The sequence below is a fragment of the Astyanax mexicanus genome, chromosome 18, assembly GCF_023375975.1.
Source record: "Astyanax mexicanus isolate ESR-SI-001 chromosome 18, AstMex3_surface, whole genome shotgun sequence".
Taxonomy (NCBI): domain Eukaryota; kingdom Metazoa; phylum Chordata; class Actinopteri; order Characiformes; family Acestrorhamphidae; genus Astyanax; species Astyanax mexicanus.
The window spans coordinates 31616381-31633753 of NC_064425.1; the positions used below are offsets into that span (position 1 = coordinate 31616381).

At 36.9% G+C, this 17373-nt stretch overlaps 19 non-coding genes across 19 annotated transcripts; all 19 read left to right on the plus strand.

Moving 5' to 3' along the window:
* Positions 1-553: 553 nt before the first annotated feature.
* LOC125784213 (5S ribosomal RNA) lies at positions 554-672 on the plus strand. The gene has a single exon (XR_007426933.1). It is a non-coding gene; the product is annotated as a 5S ribosomal RNA (ribosomal RNA).
* Positions 673-1475: 803 nt separating this feature from the next.
* Positions 1476-1594, plus strand: LOC125784214 (5S ribosomal RNA). The gene has a single exon (XR_007426934.1). It is a non-coding gene; the product is annotated as a 5S ribosomal RNA (ribosomal RNA).
* An 803-nt stretch (positions 1595-2397) lies between these two features.
* LOC125784215 (5S ribosomal RNA) lies at positions 2398-2516 on the plus strand. The gene has a single exon (XR_007426935.1). It is a non-coding gene; the product is annotated as a 5S ribosomal RNA (ribosomal RNA).
* An 804-nt stretch (positions 2517-3320) lies between these two features.
* LOC125783083 (5S ribosomal RNA) lies at positions 3321-3439 on the plus strand. Its single transcript, XR_007425817.1, has one exon. It is a non-coding gene; the product is annotated as a 5S ribosomal RNA (ribosomal RNA).
* A 791-nt stretch (positions 3440-4230) lies between these two features.
* LOC125784216 (5S ribosomal RNA) lies at positions 4231-4349 on the plus strand. Its single transcript, XR_007426936.1, has one exon. It is a non-coding gene; the product is annotated as a 5S ribosomal RNA (ribosomal RNA).
* Positions 4350-5154: 805 nt separating this feature from the next.
* LOC125783268 (5S ribosomal RNA) lies at positions 5155-5273 on the plus strand. Its single transcript, XR_007426002.1, has one exon. It is a non-coding gene; the product is annotated as a 5S ribosomal RNA (ribosomal RNA).
* Positions 5274-6077: 804 nt separating this feature from the next.
* Positions 6078-6196, plus strand: LOC125783550 (5S ribosomal RNA). The gene has a single exon (XR_007426273.1). It is a non-coding gene; the product is annotated as a 5S ribosomal RNA (ribosomal RNA).
* Positions 6197-6998: 802 nt separating this feature from the next.
* On the plus strand, positions 6999-7117 carry LOC125784217 (5S ribosomal RNA). Its single transcript, XR_007426937.1, has one exon. It is a non-coding gene; the product is annotated as a 5S ribosomal RNA (ribosomal RNA).
* Positions 7118-7923: 806 nt separating this feature from the next.
* On the plus strand, positions 7924-8042 carry LOC125784218 (5S ribosomal RNA). The gene has a single exon (XR_007426938.1). It is a non-coding gene; the product is annotated as a 5S ribosomal RNA (ribosomal RNA).
* An 803-nt stretch (positions 8043-8845) lies between these two features.
* Positions 8846-8964, plus strand: LOC125784219 (5S ribosomal RNA). Its single transcript, XR_007426939.1, has one exon. It is a non-coding gene; the product is annotated as a 5S ribosomal RNA (ribosomal RNA).
* An 803-nt stretch (positions 8965-9767) lies between these two features.
* LOC125784220 (5S ribosomal RNA) lies at positions 9768-9886 on the plus strand. Its single transcript, XR_007426940.1, has one exon. It is a non-coding gene; the product is annotated as a 5S ribosomal RNA (ribosomal RNA).
* Positions 9887-10690: 804 nt separating this feature from the next.
* LOC125784221 (5S ribosomal RNA) lies at positions 10691-10809 on the plus strand. The gene has a single exon (XR_007426941.1). It is a non-coding gene; the product is annotated as a 5S ribosomal RNA (ribosomal RNA).
* Positions 10810-11612: 803 nt separating this feature from the next.
* LOC125783013 (5S ribosomal RNA) lies at positions 11613-11731 on the plus strand. The gene has a single exon (XR_007425749.1). It is a non-coding gene; the product is annotated as a 5S ribosomal RNA (ribosomal RNA).
* An 804-nt stretch (positions 11732-12535) lies between these two features.
* LOC125784223 (5S ribosomal RNA) lies at positions 12536-12654 on the plus strand. The gene has a single exon (XR_007426943.1). It is a non-coding gene; the product is annotated as a 5S ribosomal RNA (ribosomal RNA).
* An 803-nt stretch (positions 12655-13457) lies between these two features.
* Positions 13458-13576, plus strand: LOC125784224 (5S ribosomal RNA). The gene has a single exon (XR_007426944.1). It is a non-coding gene; the product is annotated as a 5S ribosomal RNA (ribosomal RNA).
* Positions 13577-14380: 804 nt separating this feature from the next.
* On the plus strand, positions 14381-14499 carry LOC125783085 (5S ribosomal RNA). Its single transcript, XR_007425819.1, has one exon. It is a non-coding gene; the product is annotated as a 5S ribosomal RNA (ribosomal RNA).
* Positions 14500-15290: 791 nt separating this feature from the next.
* LOC125784225 (5S ribosomal RNA) lies at positions 15291-15409 on the plus strand. Its single transcript, XR_007426945.1, has one exon. It is a non-coding gene; the product is annotated as a 5S ribosomal RNA (ribosomal RNA).
* Positions 15410-16214: 805 nt separating this feature from the next.
* On the plus strand, positions 16215-16333 carry LOC125784226 (5S ribosomal RNA). Its single transcript, XR_007426946.1, has one exon. It is a non-coding gene; the product is annotated as a 5S ribosomal RNA (ribosomal RNA).
* Positions 16334-17134: 801 nt separating this feature from the next.
* LOC125784227 (5S ribosomal RNA) lies at positions 17135-17253 on the plus strand. The gene has a single exon (XR_007426947.1). It is a non-coding gene; the product is annotated as a 5S ribosomal RNA (ribosomal RNA).
* The last annotated feature ends 120 nt before the right edge of the window (positions 17254-17373 follow it).

The following is a 17373-nucleotide window of genomic DNA, read 5'->3' on the forward strand; positions in this document are numbered from 1 at the left end:
CTACCACGCTAAAGATTTCAGATTTAACACACCTGAGTCTAGAATGTTCACGTGATCCTGAAGGTCTTAATTACCTGGATCAAGTGTGCCGCGGACTCAGGCTGTTTGGATGGCAGGGGTGAAAAAATTTAAAAAGGCACCTTCTGTAGGACACAGGGCCTTTCTGTAAATGTATGCCAAGTATACTTTAATGTGTGTGTATGATTTTATTTATTTATTTCTCAGAATATTCTTTGTAAATATGATTTTTTTTTTAATTGGGCTTTTTTTTATTGGGCCTAATCTGAAGCTTCCATTCCATTGAGTAAGAAACGTAAAGCAAGAAAATTGAACAAAAAAATGAAGAGATAAAAATTAAGACATATAGGGAGTTTTTGTCTTTTTTTCTTTGGTTACTTTTTGTAGTGAAAGTTAAAAGGAGCTTTTATTTTGAGGCAAGATCTTTGTATTAGTCCGTAGAGCTGCTTTACTTTTGTCAAGAGCAGTAAATGACAGTGAAAAGACTCAGGTCTGTGAGTGACTTATGAATAGGCTTGTTGGGAGTTGATCTTTCGCTTACGGCCATACCACCCTGAGAACGCCCGATCTCGTCTGATCTCGGAAGCTAAGCAGGGTCGGGCCTGGTTAGTACTTGGATGGGAGACCGCCTGGGAATACCAGGTGCTGTAAGCTTTTCCATCTTTCCTTTATTTTTTACTCCGTTCAGTCCATGATGTCACAATTTTTTACAAGGCTACACTGTGTTTACTCTTCATATAAAACACTTACAGTAAACCATATACAGATTAAATACTCACTTAAAAGTTCTTTCATTTTTCTGAAGGAGGATATTGTTTCTTCATGCTAATAAATAAAGAAAAAATGCATTATTTTTTATTTTCTTAACATAGGTACAGGGCGACTGACTCCTGTTCCTGGGGCTCTACCACGCTAAAGATTTCAGATTTAACACACCTGAGTCTAGAATGTTCACGTGATCCTGAAGGTCTTAATTACCTGGATCAAGTGTGCCGCGGACTCAGGCTGTTTGGATGGCAGGGGTGAAAAAAATTAAAAAGGCACCTTCTGTAGGACACAGGGCCTTTCTGTAAATGTATGCCAAGTATACTTTAATGTGTGTGTATGATTTTATTTATTTATTTCTCAGAATATTCTTTGTAAATATGATTTTTTTTTAAATTGGGCTTTTTTTTATTGGGCCTAATCTGAAGCTTCCATTCCATTGATTAAGAAACGTAGAGCAAGAAAATTGAACAAAAAAATGAAGAGATAAAAATTAAGACATATAGGGAGTTTTTGTCTTTTTTTCTTTGGTTACTTTTTGTAGTGAAAGTTAAAAGGAGCTTTTATTTTGAGGCAAGATCTTTGTATTAGTCCGTAGAGCTGCTTTACTTTTGTCAAGAGCAGTAAATGACAGTGAAAAGACTCAGGTCTGTGAGTGACTTATGAATAGGCTTGTTGGGAGTTGATCTTTCGCTTACGGCCATACCACCCTGAGAACGCCCGATCTCGTCTGATCTCGGAAGCTAAGCAGGGTCGGGCCTGGTTAGTACTTGGATGGGAGACCGCCTGGGAATACCAGGTGCTGTAAGCTTTTCCATCTTTCCTTTATTTTTTACTCCGTTCAGTCCATGATGTCACAATTTTTTACAAGGCTACACTGTGTTTACTCTTCATATAAAACACTTACAGTAAACCATATACAGATTAAATACTCACTTAAAAGTTCTTTCATTTTTCTGAAGGAGGATATTGTTTCTTCATGCTAATAAATAAAGAAAAAATGCATTATTTTTTATTTTCTTAACATAGGTACAGGGCGACTGACTCCTGTTCCTGGGGCTCTACCACGCTAAAGATTTCAGATTTAACACACCTGAGTCTAGAATGTTCACGTGATCCTGAAGGTCTTAATTACCTGGATCAAGTGTGCCGCGGACTCAGGCTGTTTGGATGGCAGGGGTGAAAAAATTTAAAAAGGCACCTTCTGTAGGACACAGGGCCTTTCTGTAAATGTATGCCAAGTATACTTTAATGTGTGTGTATGATTTTATTTATTTATTTCTCAGAATATTCTTTGTAAATATGATTTTTTTTTTAATTGGGCTTTTTTTTATTGGGCCTAATCTGAAGCTTCCATTCCATTGAGTAAGAAACGTAAAGCAAGAAAATTGAACAAAAAAATGAAGAGATAAAAATTAAGACATATAGGGAGTTTTTGTCTTTTTTTCTTTGGTTACTTTTTGTAGTGAAAGTTAAAAGGAGCTTTTATTTTGAGGCAAGATCTTTGTATTAGTCCGTAGAGCTGCTTTACTTTTGTCAAGAGCAGTAAATGACAGTGAAAAGACTCAGGTCTGTGAGTGACTTATAAATAGGCTTGTTGGGAGTTGATCTTTCGCTTACGGCCATACCACCCTGAGAACGCCCGATCTCGTCTGATCTCGGAAGCTAAGCAGGGTCGGGCCTGGTTAGTACTTGGATGGGAGACCGCCTGGGAATACCAGGTGCTGTAAGCTTTTCCATCTTTCCTTTATTTTTTACTCCGTTCAGTCCATGATGTCACAATTTTTTACAAGGCTACACTGTGTTTACTCTTCATATAAAACACTTACAGTAAACCATATACAGATTAAATACTCACTTAAAAGTTCTTTCATTTTTCTGAAGGAGGATATTGTTTCTTCATGCTAATAAATAAAGAAAAAATGCATTATTTTTTATTTTCTTAACATAGGTACAGGGCGACTGACTCCTGTTCCTGGGGCTCTACCACGCTAAAGATTTCAGATTTAACACACCTGAGTCTAGAATGTTCACGTGATCCTGAAGGTCTTAATTACCTGGATCAAGTGTGCCGCGGACTCAGGCTGTTTGGATGGCAGGGGTGAAAAAATTTAAAAAGGCACCTTCTGTAGGACACAGGGCCTTTCTGTAAATGTATGCCAAGTATACTTTAATGTGTGTGTATGATTTTATTTATTTATTTCTCAGAATATTCTTTGTAAATATGATTTTTTTTTAATTGGGCTTTTTTTTTATTGGGCCTAATCTGAAGCTTCCATTCCATTGAGTAAGAAACGTAGAGCAAGAAAATTGAACAAAAAAAATGAAGAGATAAAAATTAAGACATATAGGGAGTTTTTGTCTTTTTTTCTTTGGTTACTTTTTGTAGTGAAAGTTAAAAGGAGCTTTTATTTTGAGGCAAGATCTTTGTATTAGTCCGTAGAGCTGCTTTACTTTTGTCAAGAGCAGTAAATGACAGTGAAAAGACTCAGGTCTGTGAGTGACTTATAAATAGGCTTGTTGGGAGTTGATCTTTCGCTTACGACCATACCACCCTGAGAACGCCCGATCTCGTCTGATCTCGGAAGCTAAGCAGGGTCGGGCCTGGTTAGTACTTGGATGGGAGACCGCCTGGGAATACCAGGTGCTGTAAGCTTTTCCATCTTTCCTTTATTTTTTACTCCGTTCAGTCCATGATGTCACAAATTTTTACAAGGCTACACTGTGTTTACTCTTCATATAAAACACTTACAGTAAACCATATACAGATTAAATACTCACTTAAAAGTTCTTTCATTTTTTTGAAGGAGGATATTGTTTCTTCATGCTAATAAATAAAGAAAAAATGCATTATTTTTTATTTTCTTAACATAGGTACAGGGCGACTGACTCCTGTTCATGGGGCTCTACCACGCTAAAGATTTCAGATTTAACACACCTGAGTCTAGAATGTTCACGTGTATCCTGAAGGTCTTAATTACCTGGATCAAGTGTGCCGCGGACTCAGGCTGTTTGGATGGCAGGGGTGAAAAAAATTAAAAAGGCACCTTGGGCCTTTCTGTAAATGTATGCCAAGTATACTTTAATGTGTGTGTATGATTTTATTTATTTATTTCTCAGAATATTCTTTGTAAATATGATTTTTTTTTAATTGGGCTTTTTTTATTGGGCCTAATCTGAAGCTTCCATTCCATTGAGTAAGAAACGTAGAGCAAGAAAATTGAAAAAAAAAAATGAAGAGATAAAAATTAAGACATACAGGGAGTTTTTGTCTTTTTTTCTTTGGTTACTTTTTGTAGTGAAAGTTAAAAGGAGCTTTTATTTTGAGGCAAGATCTTTGTATTAGTCCGTAGAGCTGCTTTACTTTTGTCAAGAGCAGTAAATGACAGTGAAAAGACTCAGGTCTGTGAGTGACTTATAAATAGGCTTGTTGGGAGTTGATCTTTCGCTTACGGCCATACCACCCTGAGAACGCCCGATCTCGTCTGATCTCGGAAGCTAAGCAGGGTCGGGCCTGGTTAGTACTTGGATGGGAGACCGCCTGGGAATACCAGGTGCTGTAAGCTTTTCCATCTTTCCTTTATTTTTTACTCCGTTCAGTCCATGATGTCACAAATTTTTACAAGGCTACACTGTGTTTACTCTTCATATAAAACACTTACAGTAAACCATATACAGATTAAGTACTCACTTAAAAGTTCTTTCATTTTTCTGAAGGAGGATATTGTTTCTTCATGCTAATAAATAAAGAAAAAATGCATTATTTTTTATTTTCTTAACATAGGTACAGGGCGACTGACTTCTGTTCCTGGGGCTCTACCACGCTAAAGATTTCAGATTTAACACACCTGAGTCTAGAATGTTCACGTGATCCTGAAGGTCTTAATTACCTGGATCAAGTGTGCCGCGGACTCAGGCTGTTTGGATGGCAGGGGTGAAAAAAATTAAAAAGGCACGTTCTGTAGGACACAGGGCCTTTCTGTAAATGTATGCCAAGTATACTTTAATGTGTGTGTATGATTTTATTTATTTATTTCTCAGAATATTCTTTGTAAATATGATTTTTTTTTAATTGGGCTTTTTTTTATTGGGCCTAATCTGAAGCTTCCATTCTATTGAGTAAGAAACGTAGAGCAAGAAAATTGAACAAAAAAAAAATGAAGAGATAAAAATTAAGACATATAGGGAGTTTTTGTCTTTTTTTCTTTGGTTACTTTTTGTAGTGAAAGTTAAAAGGAGCTTTTATTTTGAGGCAAGATCTTTGTATTAGTCCGTAGAGCTGCTTTACTTTTGTCAAGAGCAGTAAATGACAGTGAAAAGACTCAGGTCTGTGAGTGACTTATAAATAGGCTTGTTGGGAGTTGATCTTTCGCTTACGGCCATACCATCCTGAGAACGCCCGATCTCGTCTGATCTCGGAAGCTACGCAGGGTCGGGCCTGGTTAGTACTTGGATGGGAGACCGCCTGGGAATACCAGGTGCTGTAAACTTTTCCATCTTTCCTTTATTTTTTACTCCGTTCAGTCCATGATGTCACAAATTTTTACAAGGCTACACTGTGTTTACTCTTCATATAAAACACTTACAGTAAACCATATACAGATTAAGTACTCACTTAAAAGTTCTTTCATTTTTCTGAAGGAGGATATTGTTTCTTCATGCTAATAAATAAAGAACAAAATGCATTATTTTTTATTTTCTTAACATAGGTACAGGGCGACTGACTTCTGTTCCTGGGGCTCTACCACGCTAAAGATTTCAGATTTAACACACCTGAGTCTAGAATGTTCACGTGATCCTGAAGGTCTTAATTACCTGGATCAAGTGTGCCGCGGACTCAGGCTGTTTGGATGGCAGGGGTGAAAAAAATTAAAAAGGCACCTTCTGTAGGACACAGGGCCTTTCTGTAAATGTATGCCAAGTATACTTTAATGTGTGTTTATGATTTTATTTATTTATTTCTCAGAATATTCTTTGTAAATATGATTTTTTTTTTAATTGGGCTTTTTTTTATTGGGCCTAATCTGAAGCTTCCATTCCATTGAGTAAGAAACGTAAAGCAAGAAAATTGAACAAAAAAATGAAGAGATAAAAATTAAGACATATAGGGAGTTTTTGTCTTTTTTTCTTTGGTTACTTTTTGTAGTGAAAGTTAAAAGGAGCTTTTATTTTGAGGCAAGATCTTTGTATTAGTCCGTAGAGCTGCTTTACTTTTGTCAAGAGCAGTAAATGACAGTGAAAAGACTCAGGTCTGTGAGTGACTTATAAATAGGCTTGTTGGGAGCTGATCTTTCGCTTACGGCCATACCACCCTGAGAACGCCCGATCTCGTCTGATCTCGGAAGCTAAGCAGGGTTGGGCCTGGTTAGTACTTGGATGGGAGACCGCCTGGGAATACCAGGTGCTGTAAGCTTTTCCATCTTTCCTTTATTTTTTACTCCGTTCAGTCCATGATGTCACAATTTTTTACAAGGCTACACTGTGTTTACTCTTCATATAAAACACTTACAGTAAACCATATACAGATTAAATACTCACTTAAAAGTTCTTTCATTTTTCTGAAGGAGGATATTGTTTCTTCATGCTAATAAATAAAGAAAAAATGCATTATTTTTTATTTTCTTAACATAGGTACAGGGCGACTGACTCCTGTTCCTGGGGCTCTACCACGCTAAAGATTTCAGATTTAACACACCTGAGTCTAGAATGTTCACGTGATCCTGAAGGTCTTAATTACCTGGATAAAGTGTGCCGCGGACTCAGGCTGTTTGGATGGCAGGGGTGAAAAAATTTAAAAAGGCACCTTCTGTAGGACACAGGGCCTTTCTGTAAATGTATGCCAAGTATACTTTAATGTGTGTGTATGATTTTATTTATTTATTTCTCAGAATATTCTTTGTAAATATGATTTTTTTTAATTGGGCTTTTTTTTATTGGGCATAATCTGAAGCTTCCATTCTATTGAGTAAGAAACGTAGAGCAAGAAAATTGAACAAAAAAAATGAAGAGATAAAAATTAAGACATATAGGGAGTTTTTGTCTTTTTTTCTTTGGTTACTTTTTGTAGTGAAAGTTAAAAGGAGCTTTTATTTTGAGGCAAGATCTTTGTATTAGTCCGTAGAGCTGCTTTACTTTTGTCAAGAGCAGTAAATGACAGTGAAAAGACTCAGGTCTGTGAGTGACTTATAAATAGGCTTGTTGGGAGTTGATCTTTCGCTTACGGCCATACCACCCTGAGAACGCCCGATCTCGTCTGATCTCGGAAGCTAAGCAGGGTCGGGCCTGGTTAGTACTTGGATGGGAGACCGCCTGGGAATACCAGGTGCTGTAAGCTTTTCCATCTTTCCTTTATTTTTTACTCCGTTCAGTCCATGATGTCACAAATTTTTACAAGGCTACACTGTGTTTACTCTTCATATAAAACACTTACAGTAAACCATATACAGATTAAGTACTCACTTAAAAGTTCTTTCATTTTTCTGAAGGAGGATATTGTTTCTTCATGCTAATAAATAAAGAAAAAATGCATTATTTTTTATTTTCTTAACATAGGTACAGGGCGACTGACTTCTGTTCCTGGGGCTCTACCACGCTAAAGATTTCAGATTTAACACACCTGAGTCTAGAATGTTCACGTGATCCTGAAGGTCTTAATTACCTGGATCAAGTGTGCCGCGGACTCAGGCTGTTTGGATGGCAGGGGTGAAAAAAATTAAAAAGGCACGTTCTGTAGGACACAGGGCCTTTCTGTAAATGTATGCCAAGTATACTTTAATGTGTGTGTATGATTTTATTTATTTATTTCTCAGAATATTCTTTGTAAATATGATTTTTTTTTTAATTGGGCTTTTTTTTTTACTGGGCCTAATCTGAAGCTTCCATTCCATTGAGTAAGAAACGTAGAGCAAGAAAATTGAACAAAAAAAATGAAGAGATAAAAATTAAGACATATAGGGAGTTTTTGTCTTTTTTTCTTTGGTTACTTTTTGTAGTGAAAGTTAAAAGGAGCTTTTATTTTGAGGCAAGATCTTTGTATTAGTCCGTAGAGCTGCTTTACTTTTGTCAAGAGCAGTAAATGACAGTGAAAAGACTCAGGTCTGTGAGTGACTTATAAATAGGCTTGTTGGGAATTGATCTTTCGCTTACGGCCATACCACCCTGAGAACGCCCGATCTCGTCTGATCTCGGAAGCTAAGCAGGGTCGGGCCTGGTTAGTACTTGGATGGGAGACCGCCTGGGAATACCAGGTGCTGTAAGCTTTTCCATCTTTCCTTTATTTTTTACTCCGTTCAGTCCATGATGTCACAATTTTTTACAAGGCTACACTGTGTTTACTCTTCATATAAAACACTTACAGTAAACCATATACAGATTAAATACTCACTTAAAAGTTCTTTCATTTTTCTGAAGGAGGATATTGTTTCTTCATGCTAATAAATAAAGAAAAAATGCATTATTTTTTATTTTCTTAACATAGGTACAGGGCGACTGACTCCTGTTCCTGGGGATCTACCACGCTAAAGATTTCAGATTTAACACACCTGAGTCTAGAATGTTCACGTGATCCTGAAGGTCTTAATTACCTGGATCAAGTGTGCCGCGGACTCAGGCTGTTTGGATGGCAGGGGTGAAAAAAATTAAAAAGGCACCTTCTGTAGGACACAGGGCCTTTCTGTAAATGTATGCCAAGTATACTTTAATGTGTGTGTATGATTTTATTTATTTATTTCTCAGAATATTCTTTGTAAATATGATTTTTTTTTTAATTGGGCTTTTTTTTATTGGGCCTAATCTGAAGCTTCCATTCCATTGAGTAAGAAACGTAAAGCAAGAAAATTGAACAAAAAAATGAAGAGATAAAAATTAAGACATATAGGGAGTTTTTGTCTTTTTTTCTTTGGTTACTTTTTGTAGTGAAAGTTAAAAGGAGCTTTTATTTTGAGGCAAGATCTTTGTATTAGTCCGTAGAGCTGCTTTACTTTTGTCAAGAGCAGTAAATGACAGTGAAAAGACTCAGGTCTGTGAGTGACTTATGAATAGGCTTGTTGGGAGTTGATCTTTCGCTTACGGCCATACCACCCTGAGAACGCCCGATCTCGTCTGATCTCGGAAGCTAAGCAGGGTCGGGCCTGGTTAGTACTTGGATGGGAGACCGCCTGGGAATACCAGGTGCTGTAAGCTTTTCCATCTTTCCTTTATTTTTTACTCCGTTCAGTCCATGATGTCACAATTTTTTACAAGGCTACACTGTGTTTACTCTTCATATAAAACACTTACAGTAAACCATATACAGATTAAATACTCACTTAAAAGTTCTTTCATTTTTCTGAAGGAGGATATTGTTTCTTCATGCTAATAAATAAAGAAAAAATGCATTATTTTTTATTTTCTTAACATAGGTACAGGGCGACTGACTCCTGTTCCTGGGGCTCTACCACGCTAAAGATTTCAGATTTAACACACCTGAGTCTAGAATGTTCACGTGATCCTGAAGGTCTTAATTACCTGGATCAAGTGTGCCGCGGACTCAGGCTGTTTGGATGGCAGGGGTGAAAAAAATTAAAAAGGCACCTTCTGTAGGACACAGGGCCTTTCTGTAAATGTATGCCAAGTATACTTTAATGTGTGTGTATGATTTTATTTATTTATTTCTCAGAATATTCTTTGTAAATATGATTTTTTTTTAAATTGGGCTTTTTTTTATTGGGCCTAATCTGAAGCTTCCATTCCATTGATTAAGAAACGTAGAGCAAGAAAATTGAACAAAAAAATGAAGAGATAAAAATTAAGACATATAGGGAGTTTTTGTCTTTTTTTCTTTGGTTACTTTTTGTAGTGAAAGTTAAAAGGAGCTTTTATTTTGAGGCAAGATCTTTGTATTAGTCCGTAGAGCTGCTTTACTTTTGTCAAGAGCAGTAAATGACAGTGAAAAGACTCAGGTCTGTCAGTGACTTATGAATAGGCTTGTTGGGAGTTGATCTTTCGCTTACGGCCATACCACCCTGAGAACGCCCGATCTCGTCTGATCTCGGAAGCTAAGCAGGGTCGGGCCTGGTTAGTACTTGGATGGGAGACCGCCTGGGAATACCAGGTGCTGTAAGCTTTTCCATCTTTCCTTTATTTTTTACTCCGTTCAGTCCATGATGTCACAATTTTTTACAAGGCTACACTGTGTTTACTCTTCATATAAAACACTTACAGTAAACCATATACAGATTAAATACTCACTTAAAAGTTCTTTCATTTTTCTGAAGGAGGATATTGTTTCTTCATGCTAATAAATAAAGAAAAAATGCATTATTTTTTATTTTCTTAACATAGGTACAGGGCGACTGACTCCTGTTCCTGGGGCTCTACCACGCTAAAGATTTCAGATTTAACACACCTGAGTCTAGAATGTTCACGTGATCCTGAAGGTCTTAATTACCTGGATCAAGTGTGCCGCGGACTCAGGCTGTTTGGATGGCAGGGGTGAAAAAATTTAAAAAGGCACCTTCTGTAGGACACAGGGCCTTTCTGTAAATGTATGCCAAGTATACTTTAATGTGTGTGTATGATTTTATTTATTTATTTCTCAGAATATTCTTTGTAAATATGATTTTTTTTTTAATTGGGCTTTTTTTTTATTGGGCCTAATCTGAAGCTTCCATTCCATTGAGTAAGAAACGTAAAGCAAGAAAATTGAACAAAAAAATGAAGAGATAAAAATTAAGACATATAGGGAGTTTTTGTCTTTTTTTCTTTGGTTACTTTTTGTAGTGAAAGTTAAAAGGAGCTTTTATTTTGAGGCAAGATCTTTGTATTAGTCCGTAGAGCTGCTTTACTTTTGTCAAGAGCAGTAAATGACAGTGAAAAGACTCAGGTCTGTGAGTGACTTATGAATAGGCTTGTTGGGAGTTGATCTTTCGCTTACGGCCATACCACCCTGAGAACGCCCGATCTCGTCTGATCTCGGAAGCTAAGCAGGGTCGGGCCTGGTTAGTACTTGGATGGGAGACCGCCTGGGAATACCAGGTGCTGTAAGCTTTTCCATCTTTCCTTTATTTTTTACTCCGTTCAGTCCATGATGTCACAATTTTTTACAAGGCTACACTGTGTTTACTCTTCATATAAAACACTTACAGTAAACCATATACAGATTAAATACTCACTTAAAAGTTCTTTCATTTTTCTGAAGGAGGATATTGTTTCTTCATGCTAATAAATAAAGAAAAAATGCATTATTTTTTATTTTCTTAACATAGGTACAGGGCGACTGACTCCTGTTCCTGGGGCTCTACCACGCTAAAGATTTCAGATTTAACACACCTGAGTCTAGAATGTTCACGTGATCCTGAAGGTCTTAATTACCTGGATCAAGTGTGCCGCGGACTCAGGCTGTTTGGATGGCAGGGGTGAAAAAATTTAAAAAGGCACCTTCTGTAGGACACAGGGCCTTTCTGTAAATGTATGCCAAGTATACTTTAATGTGTGTGTATGATTTTATTTATTTATTTCTCAGAATATTCTTTGTAAATATGATTTTTTTTTTAATTGGGCTTTTTTTTATTGGGCCTAAACTGAAGCTTCCATTCCATTGAGTAAGAAACGTAAAGCAAGAAAATTGAACAAAAAAATGAAGAGATAAAAATTAAGACATATAGGGAGTTTTTGTCTTTTTTTCTTTGGTTACTTTTTGTAGTGAAAGTTAAAAGGAGCTTTTATTTTGAGGCAAGATCTTTGTATTAGTCCGTAGAGCTGCTTTACTTTTGTCAAGAGCAGTAAATGACAGTGAAAAGACTCAGGTCTGTGAGTGACTTATAAATAGGCTTGTTGGGAGTTGATCTTTCGCTTACGGCCATACCACCCTGAGAACGCCTGATCTCGTCTGATCTCGGAAGCTAAGCAGGGTCGGGCCTGGTTAGTACTTGGATGGGAGACCGCCTGGGAATACCAGGTGCTGTAAGCTTTTCCATCTTTCCTTTATTTTTTACTCCGTTCAGTCCATGATGTCACAATTTTTTACAAGGCTACACTGTGTTTACTCTTCATATAAAACACTTACAGTAAACCATATACAGATTAAATACTCACTTAAAAGTTATTTCATTTTTCTGAAGGAGGATATTGTTTCTTCATGCTAATAAATGAAGAAAAAATGCATTATTTTTTATTTTCTTAACATAGGTACAGGGCGACTGACTCCTGTTCCTGGGGCTCTACCACGCTAAAGATTTCAGATTTAACACACCTGAGTCTAGAATGTTCACGTGATCCTGAAGGTCTTAATTACCTGGATCAAGTGTGCCGCGGACTCAGGCTGTTTGGATGGCAGGGGTGAAAAAAATTAAAAAGGCACCTTCTGTAGGACACAGGGCCTTTCTGTAAATGTATGCCAAGTATACTTTAATGTGTGTGTATGATTTTATTTATTTATTTCTCAGAATATTCTTTGTAAATATGATTTTTTTTTTAATTGGGCTTTTTTTTTATTGGGCCTAATCTGAAGCTTCCATTCCATTGAGTAAGAAACGTAAAGCAAGAAAATTGAACAAAAAAATGAAGAGATAAAAATTAAGACATATAGGGAGTTTTTGTCTTTTTTTCTTTGGTTACTTTTTGTAGTGAAAGTTAAAAGGAGCTTTTATTTTGAGGCAAGATCTTTGTATTAGTCCGTAGAGCTGCTTTACTTTTGTCAAGAGCAGTAAATGACAGTGAAAAGACTCAGGTCTGTGAGTGACTTATGAATAGGCTTGTTGGGAGTTGATCTTTCGCTTACGGCCATACCACCCTGAGAACGCCCGATCTCGTCTGATCTCGGAAGCTAAGCAGGGTCGGGCCTGGTTAGTACTTGGATGGGAGACCGCCTGGGAATACCAGGTGCTGTAAGCTTTTCCATCTTTCCTTTATTTTTTACTCCGTTCAGTCCATGATGTCACAATTTTTTACAAGGCTACACTGTGTTTACTCTTCATATAAAACACTTACAGTAAACCATATACAGATTAAATACTCACTTAAAAGTTCTTTCATTTTTCTGAAGGAGGATATTGTTTCTTCATGCTAATAAATAAAGAAAAAATGCATTATTTTTTATTTTCTTAACATAGGTACAGGGCGACTGACTCCTGTTCCTGGGGCTCTACCACGCTAAAGATTTCAGATTTAACACACCTGAGTCTAGAATGTTCACGTGATCCTGAAGGTCTTAATTACCTGGATCAAGTGTGCCGCGGACTCAGGCTGTTTGGATGGCAGGGGTGAAAAAATTTAAAAAGGCACCTTCTGTAGGACACAGGGCCTTTCTGTAAATGTATGCCAAGTATACTTTAATGTGTGTGTATGATTTTATTTATTTATTTCTCAGAATATTCTTTGTAAATATGATTTTTTTTTTAATTGGGCTTTTTTTTATTGGGCCTAATCTGAAGCTTCCATTCCATTGAGTAAGAAACGTAAAGCAAGAAAATTGAACAAAAAAATGAAGAGATAAAAATTAAGACATATAGGGAGTTTTTGTCTTTTTTTCTTTGGTTACTTTTTGTAGTGAAAGTTAAAAGGAGCTTTTATTTTGAGGCAAGATCTTTGTATTAGTCCGTAGAGCTGCTTTACTTTTGTCAAGAGCAGTAAATGACAGTGAAAAGACTCAGGTCTGTGAGTGACTTATAAATAGGCTTGTTGGGAGTTGATCTTTCGCTTACGGCCATACCACCCTGAGAACGCCCGATCTCGTCTGATCTCGGAAGCTAAGCAGGGTCGGGCCTGGTTAGTACTTGGATGGGAGACCGCCTGGGAATACCAGGTGCTGTAAGCTTTTCCATCTTTCCTTTATTTTTTACTCCGTTCAGTCCATGATGTCACAATTTTTTACAAGGCTACACTGTGTTTACTCTTCATATAAAACACTTACAGTAAACCATATACAGATTAAATACTCACTTAAAAGTTCTTTCATTTTTCTGAAGGAGGATATTGTTTCTTCATGCTAATAAATAAAGAAAAAATGCATTATTTTTTATTTTCTTAACATAGGTACAGGGCGACTGACTCCTGTTCCTGGGGCTCTACCACGCTAAAGATTTCAGATTTAACACACCTGAGTCTAGAATGTTCACGTGATCCTGAAGGTCTTAATTACCTGGATCAAGTGTGCCGCGGACTCAGGCTGTTTGGATGGCAGGGGTGAAAAAATTTAAAAAGGCACCTTCTGTAGGACACAGGGCCTTTCTGTAAATGTATGCCAAGTATACTTTAATGTGTGTGTATGATTTTATTTATTTATTTCTCAGAATATTCTTTGTAAATATGATTTTTTTTTAATTGGGCTTTTTTTTTATTGGGCCTAATCTGAAGCTTCCATTCCATTGAGTAAGAAACGTAGAGCAAGAAAATTGAACAAAAAAAATGAAGAGATAAAAATTAAGACATATAGGGAGTTTTTGTCTTTTTTTCTTTGGTTACTTTTTGTAGTGAAAGTTAAAAGGAGCTTTTATTTTGAGGCAAGATCTTTGTATTAGTCCGTAGAGCTGCTTTACTTTTGTCAAGAGCAGTAAATGACAGTGAAAAGACTCAGGTCTGTGAGTGACTTATAAATAGGCTTGTTGGGAGTTGATCTTTCGCTTACGACCATACCACCCTGAGAACGCCCGATCTCGTCTGATCTCGGAAGCTAAGCAGGGTCGGGCCTGGTTAGTACTTGGATGGGAGACCGCCTGGGAATACCAGGTGCTGTAAGCTTTTCCATCTTTCCTTTATTTTTTACTCCGTTCAGTCCATGATGTCACAAATTTTTACAAGGCTACACTGTGTTTACTCTTCATATAAAACACTTACAGTAAACCATATACAGATTAAATACTCACTTAAAAGTTCTTTCATTTTTTTGAAGGAGGATATTGTTTCTTCATGCTAATAAATAAAGAAAAAATGCATTATTTTTTATTTTCTTAACATAGGTACAGGGCGACTGACTCCTGTTCATGGGGCTCTACCACGCTAAAGATTTCAGATTTAACACACCTGAGTCTAGAATGTTCACGTGTATCCTGAAGGTCTTAATTACCTGGATCAAGTGTGCCGCGGACTCAGGCTGTTTGGATGGCAGGGGTGAAAAAAATTAAAAAGGCACCTTGGGCCTTTCTGTAAATGTATGCCAAGTATACTTTAATGTGTGTGTATGATTTTATTTATTTATTTCTCAGAATATTCTTTGTAAATATGATTTTTTTTTAATTGGGCTTTTTTTATTGGGCCTAATCTGAAGCTTCCATTCCATTGAGTAAGAAACGTAGAGCAAGAAAATTGAAAAAAAAAAATGAAGAGATAAAAATTAAGACATACAGGGAGTTTTTGTCTTTTTTTCTTTGGTTACTTTTTGTAGTGAAAGTTAAAAGGAGCTTTTATTTTGAGGCAAGATCTTTGTATTAGTCCGTAGAGCTGCTTTACTTTTGTCAAGAGCAGTAAATGACAGTGAAAAGACTCAGGTCTGTGAGTGACTTATAAATAGGCTTGTTGGGAGTTGATCTTTCGCTTACGGCCATACCACCCTGAGAACGCCCGATCTCGTCTGATCTCGGAAGCTAAGCAGGGTCGGGCCTGGTTAGTACTTGGATGGGAGACCGCCTGGGAATACCAGGTGCTGTAAGCTTTTCCATCTTTCCTTTATTTTTTACTCCGTTCAGTCCATGATGTCACAAATTTTTACAAGGCTACACTGTGTTTACTCTTCATATAAAACACTTACAGTAAACCATATACAGATTAAGTACTCACTTAAAAGTTCTTTCATTTTTCTGAAGGAGGATATTGTTTCTTCATGCTAATAAATAAAGAAAAAATGCATTATTTTTTATTTTCTTAACATAGGTACAGGGCGACTGACTTCTGTTCCTGGGGCTCTACCACGCTAAAGATTTCAGATTTAACACACCTGAGTCTAGAATGTTCACGTGATCCTGAAGGTCTTAATTACCTGGATCAAGTGTGCCGCGGACTCAGGCTGTTTGGATGGCAGGGGTGAAAAAAATTAAAAAGGCACGTTCTGTAGGACACAGGGCCTTTCTGTAAATGTATGCCAAGTATACTTTAATGTGTGTGTATGATTTTATTTATTTATTTCTCAGAATATTCTTTGTAAATATGATTTTTTTTTAATTGGGCTTTTTTTTATTGGGCCTAATCTGAAGCTTCCATTCTATTGAGTAAGAAACGTAGAGCAAGAAAATTGAACAAAAAAAAAATGAAGAGATAAAAATTAAGACATATAGGGAGTTTTTGTCTTTTTTTCTTTGGTTACTTTTTGTAGTGAAAGTTAAAAGGAGCTTTTATTTTGAGGCAAGATCTTTGTATTAGTCCGTAGAGCTGCTTTACTTTTGTCAAGAGCAGTAAATGACAGTGAAAAGACTCAGGTCTGTGAGTGACTTATAAATAGGCTTGTTGGGAGTTGATCTTTCGCTTACGGCCATACCACCCTGAGAACGCCCGATCTCGTCTGATCTCGGAAGCTAAGCAGGGTCGGGCCTGGTTAGTACTTGGATGGGAGACCGCCTGGGAATACCAGGTGCTGTAAGCTTTTCCATCTTTCCTTTATTTTTTACTCCGTTCAGTCCATGATGTCACAATTTTTTACAAGGCTACACTGTGTTTACTCTTCATATAAAACACTTACAGTAAACCATATACAGATTAAATACTCACTTAAAAGTTCTTTCATTTTTCTGAAGGAGGATATTGTTTCTTCATGCTAATAAATAAAGAAAAAATGCATTATTTTTTATTTTCTTAACATAGGTACAGGGCGACTGACTCCTGTTCCTGGGGCTCTACCACGCTAAAGATTTCAGATTTAACACACCTGAGTCTAGAATGTTCACGTGATCCTGAAGGTCTTAATTACCTGGATCAAGTGTGCCGCGGACTCAGGCTGTTTGGATGGCAGGGGTGAAAAAATTTAAAAAGGCACCTTCTGTAGGACACAGGGCCTTTCTGTAAATGTATGCCAAGTATACTTTAATGTGTGTGTATGATTTTTTTTATTTATTTCTCAGAATATTCTTTGTAAATATGATTTTTTTTTAATTGGGCTTTTTTATTGGGCCTAATCTGAAGCTTCCATTCCATTGAGTAAGAAACGTAGAGCAAGAAAATTCAACAAAAAAAATGAAGAGATAAAAATTAAGACATATAGGGAGTTTTTGTCTTTTTTTCTTTGGTTACTTTTTGTAGTGAAAGTTAAAAGGTGCTTTTATTTTGAGGCAAGATCTTTGTATTAGTCCGTAGAGCTGCTTTACTTTTGTCAAGAGCAGTAAATGACAGTGAAAAGACTCAGGTCTGTGAGTGACTTATAAATAGGCTTGTTGGGAGTTGATCTTTCGCTTACGGCCATACCACCCTGAGAACGCCCGATCTCGTCTGATCTCGGAAGCTAAGCAGGGTCGGGCCTGGTTAGTACTTGGATGGGAGACCGCCTGGGAATACCAGGTGCTGTAAGCTTTTCCATCTTTCCTTTATTTTTTACTCCGTTCAGTCCATGATGTCACAATTTTTTACAAGGCTACACTGTGTTTACTCTTCATATAAAACACTTACAGTAAACCATATACAGATTAAATA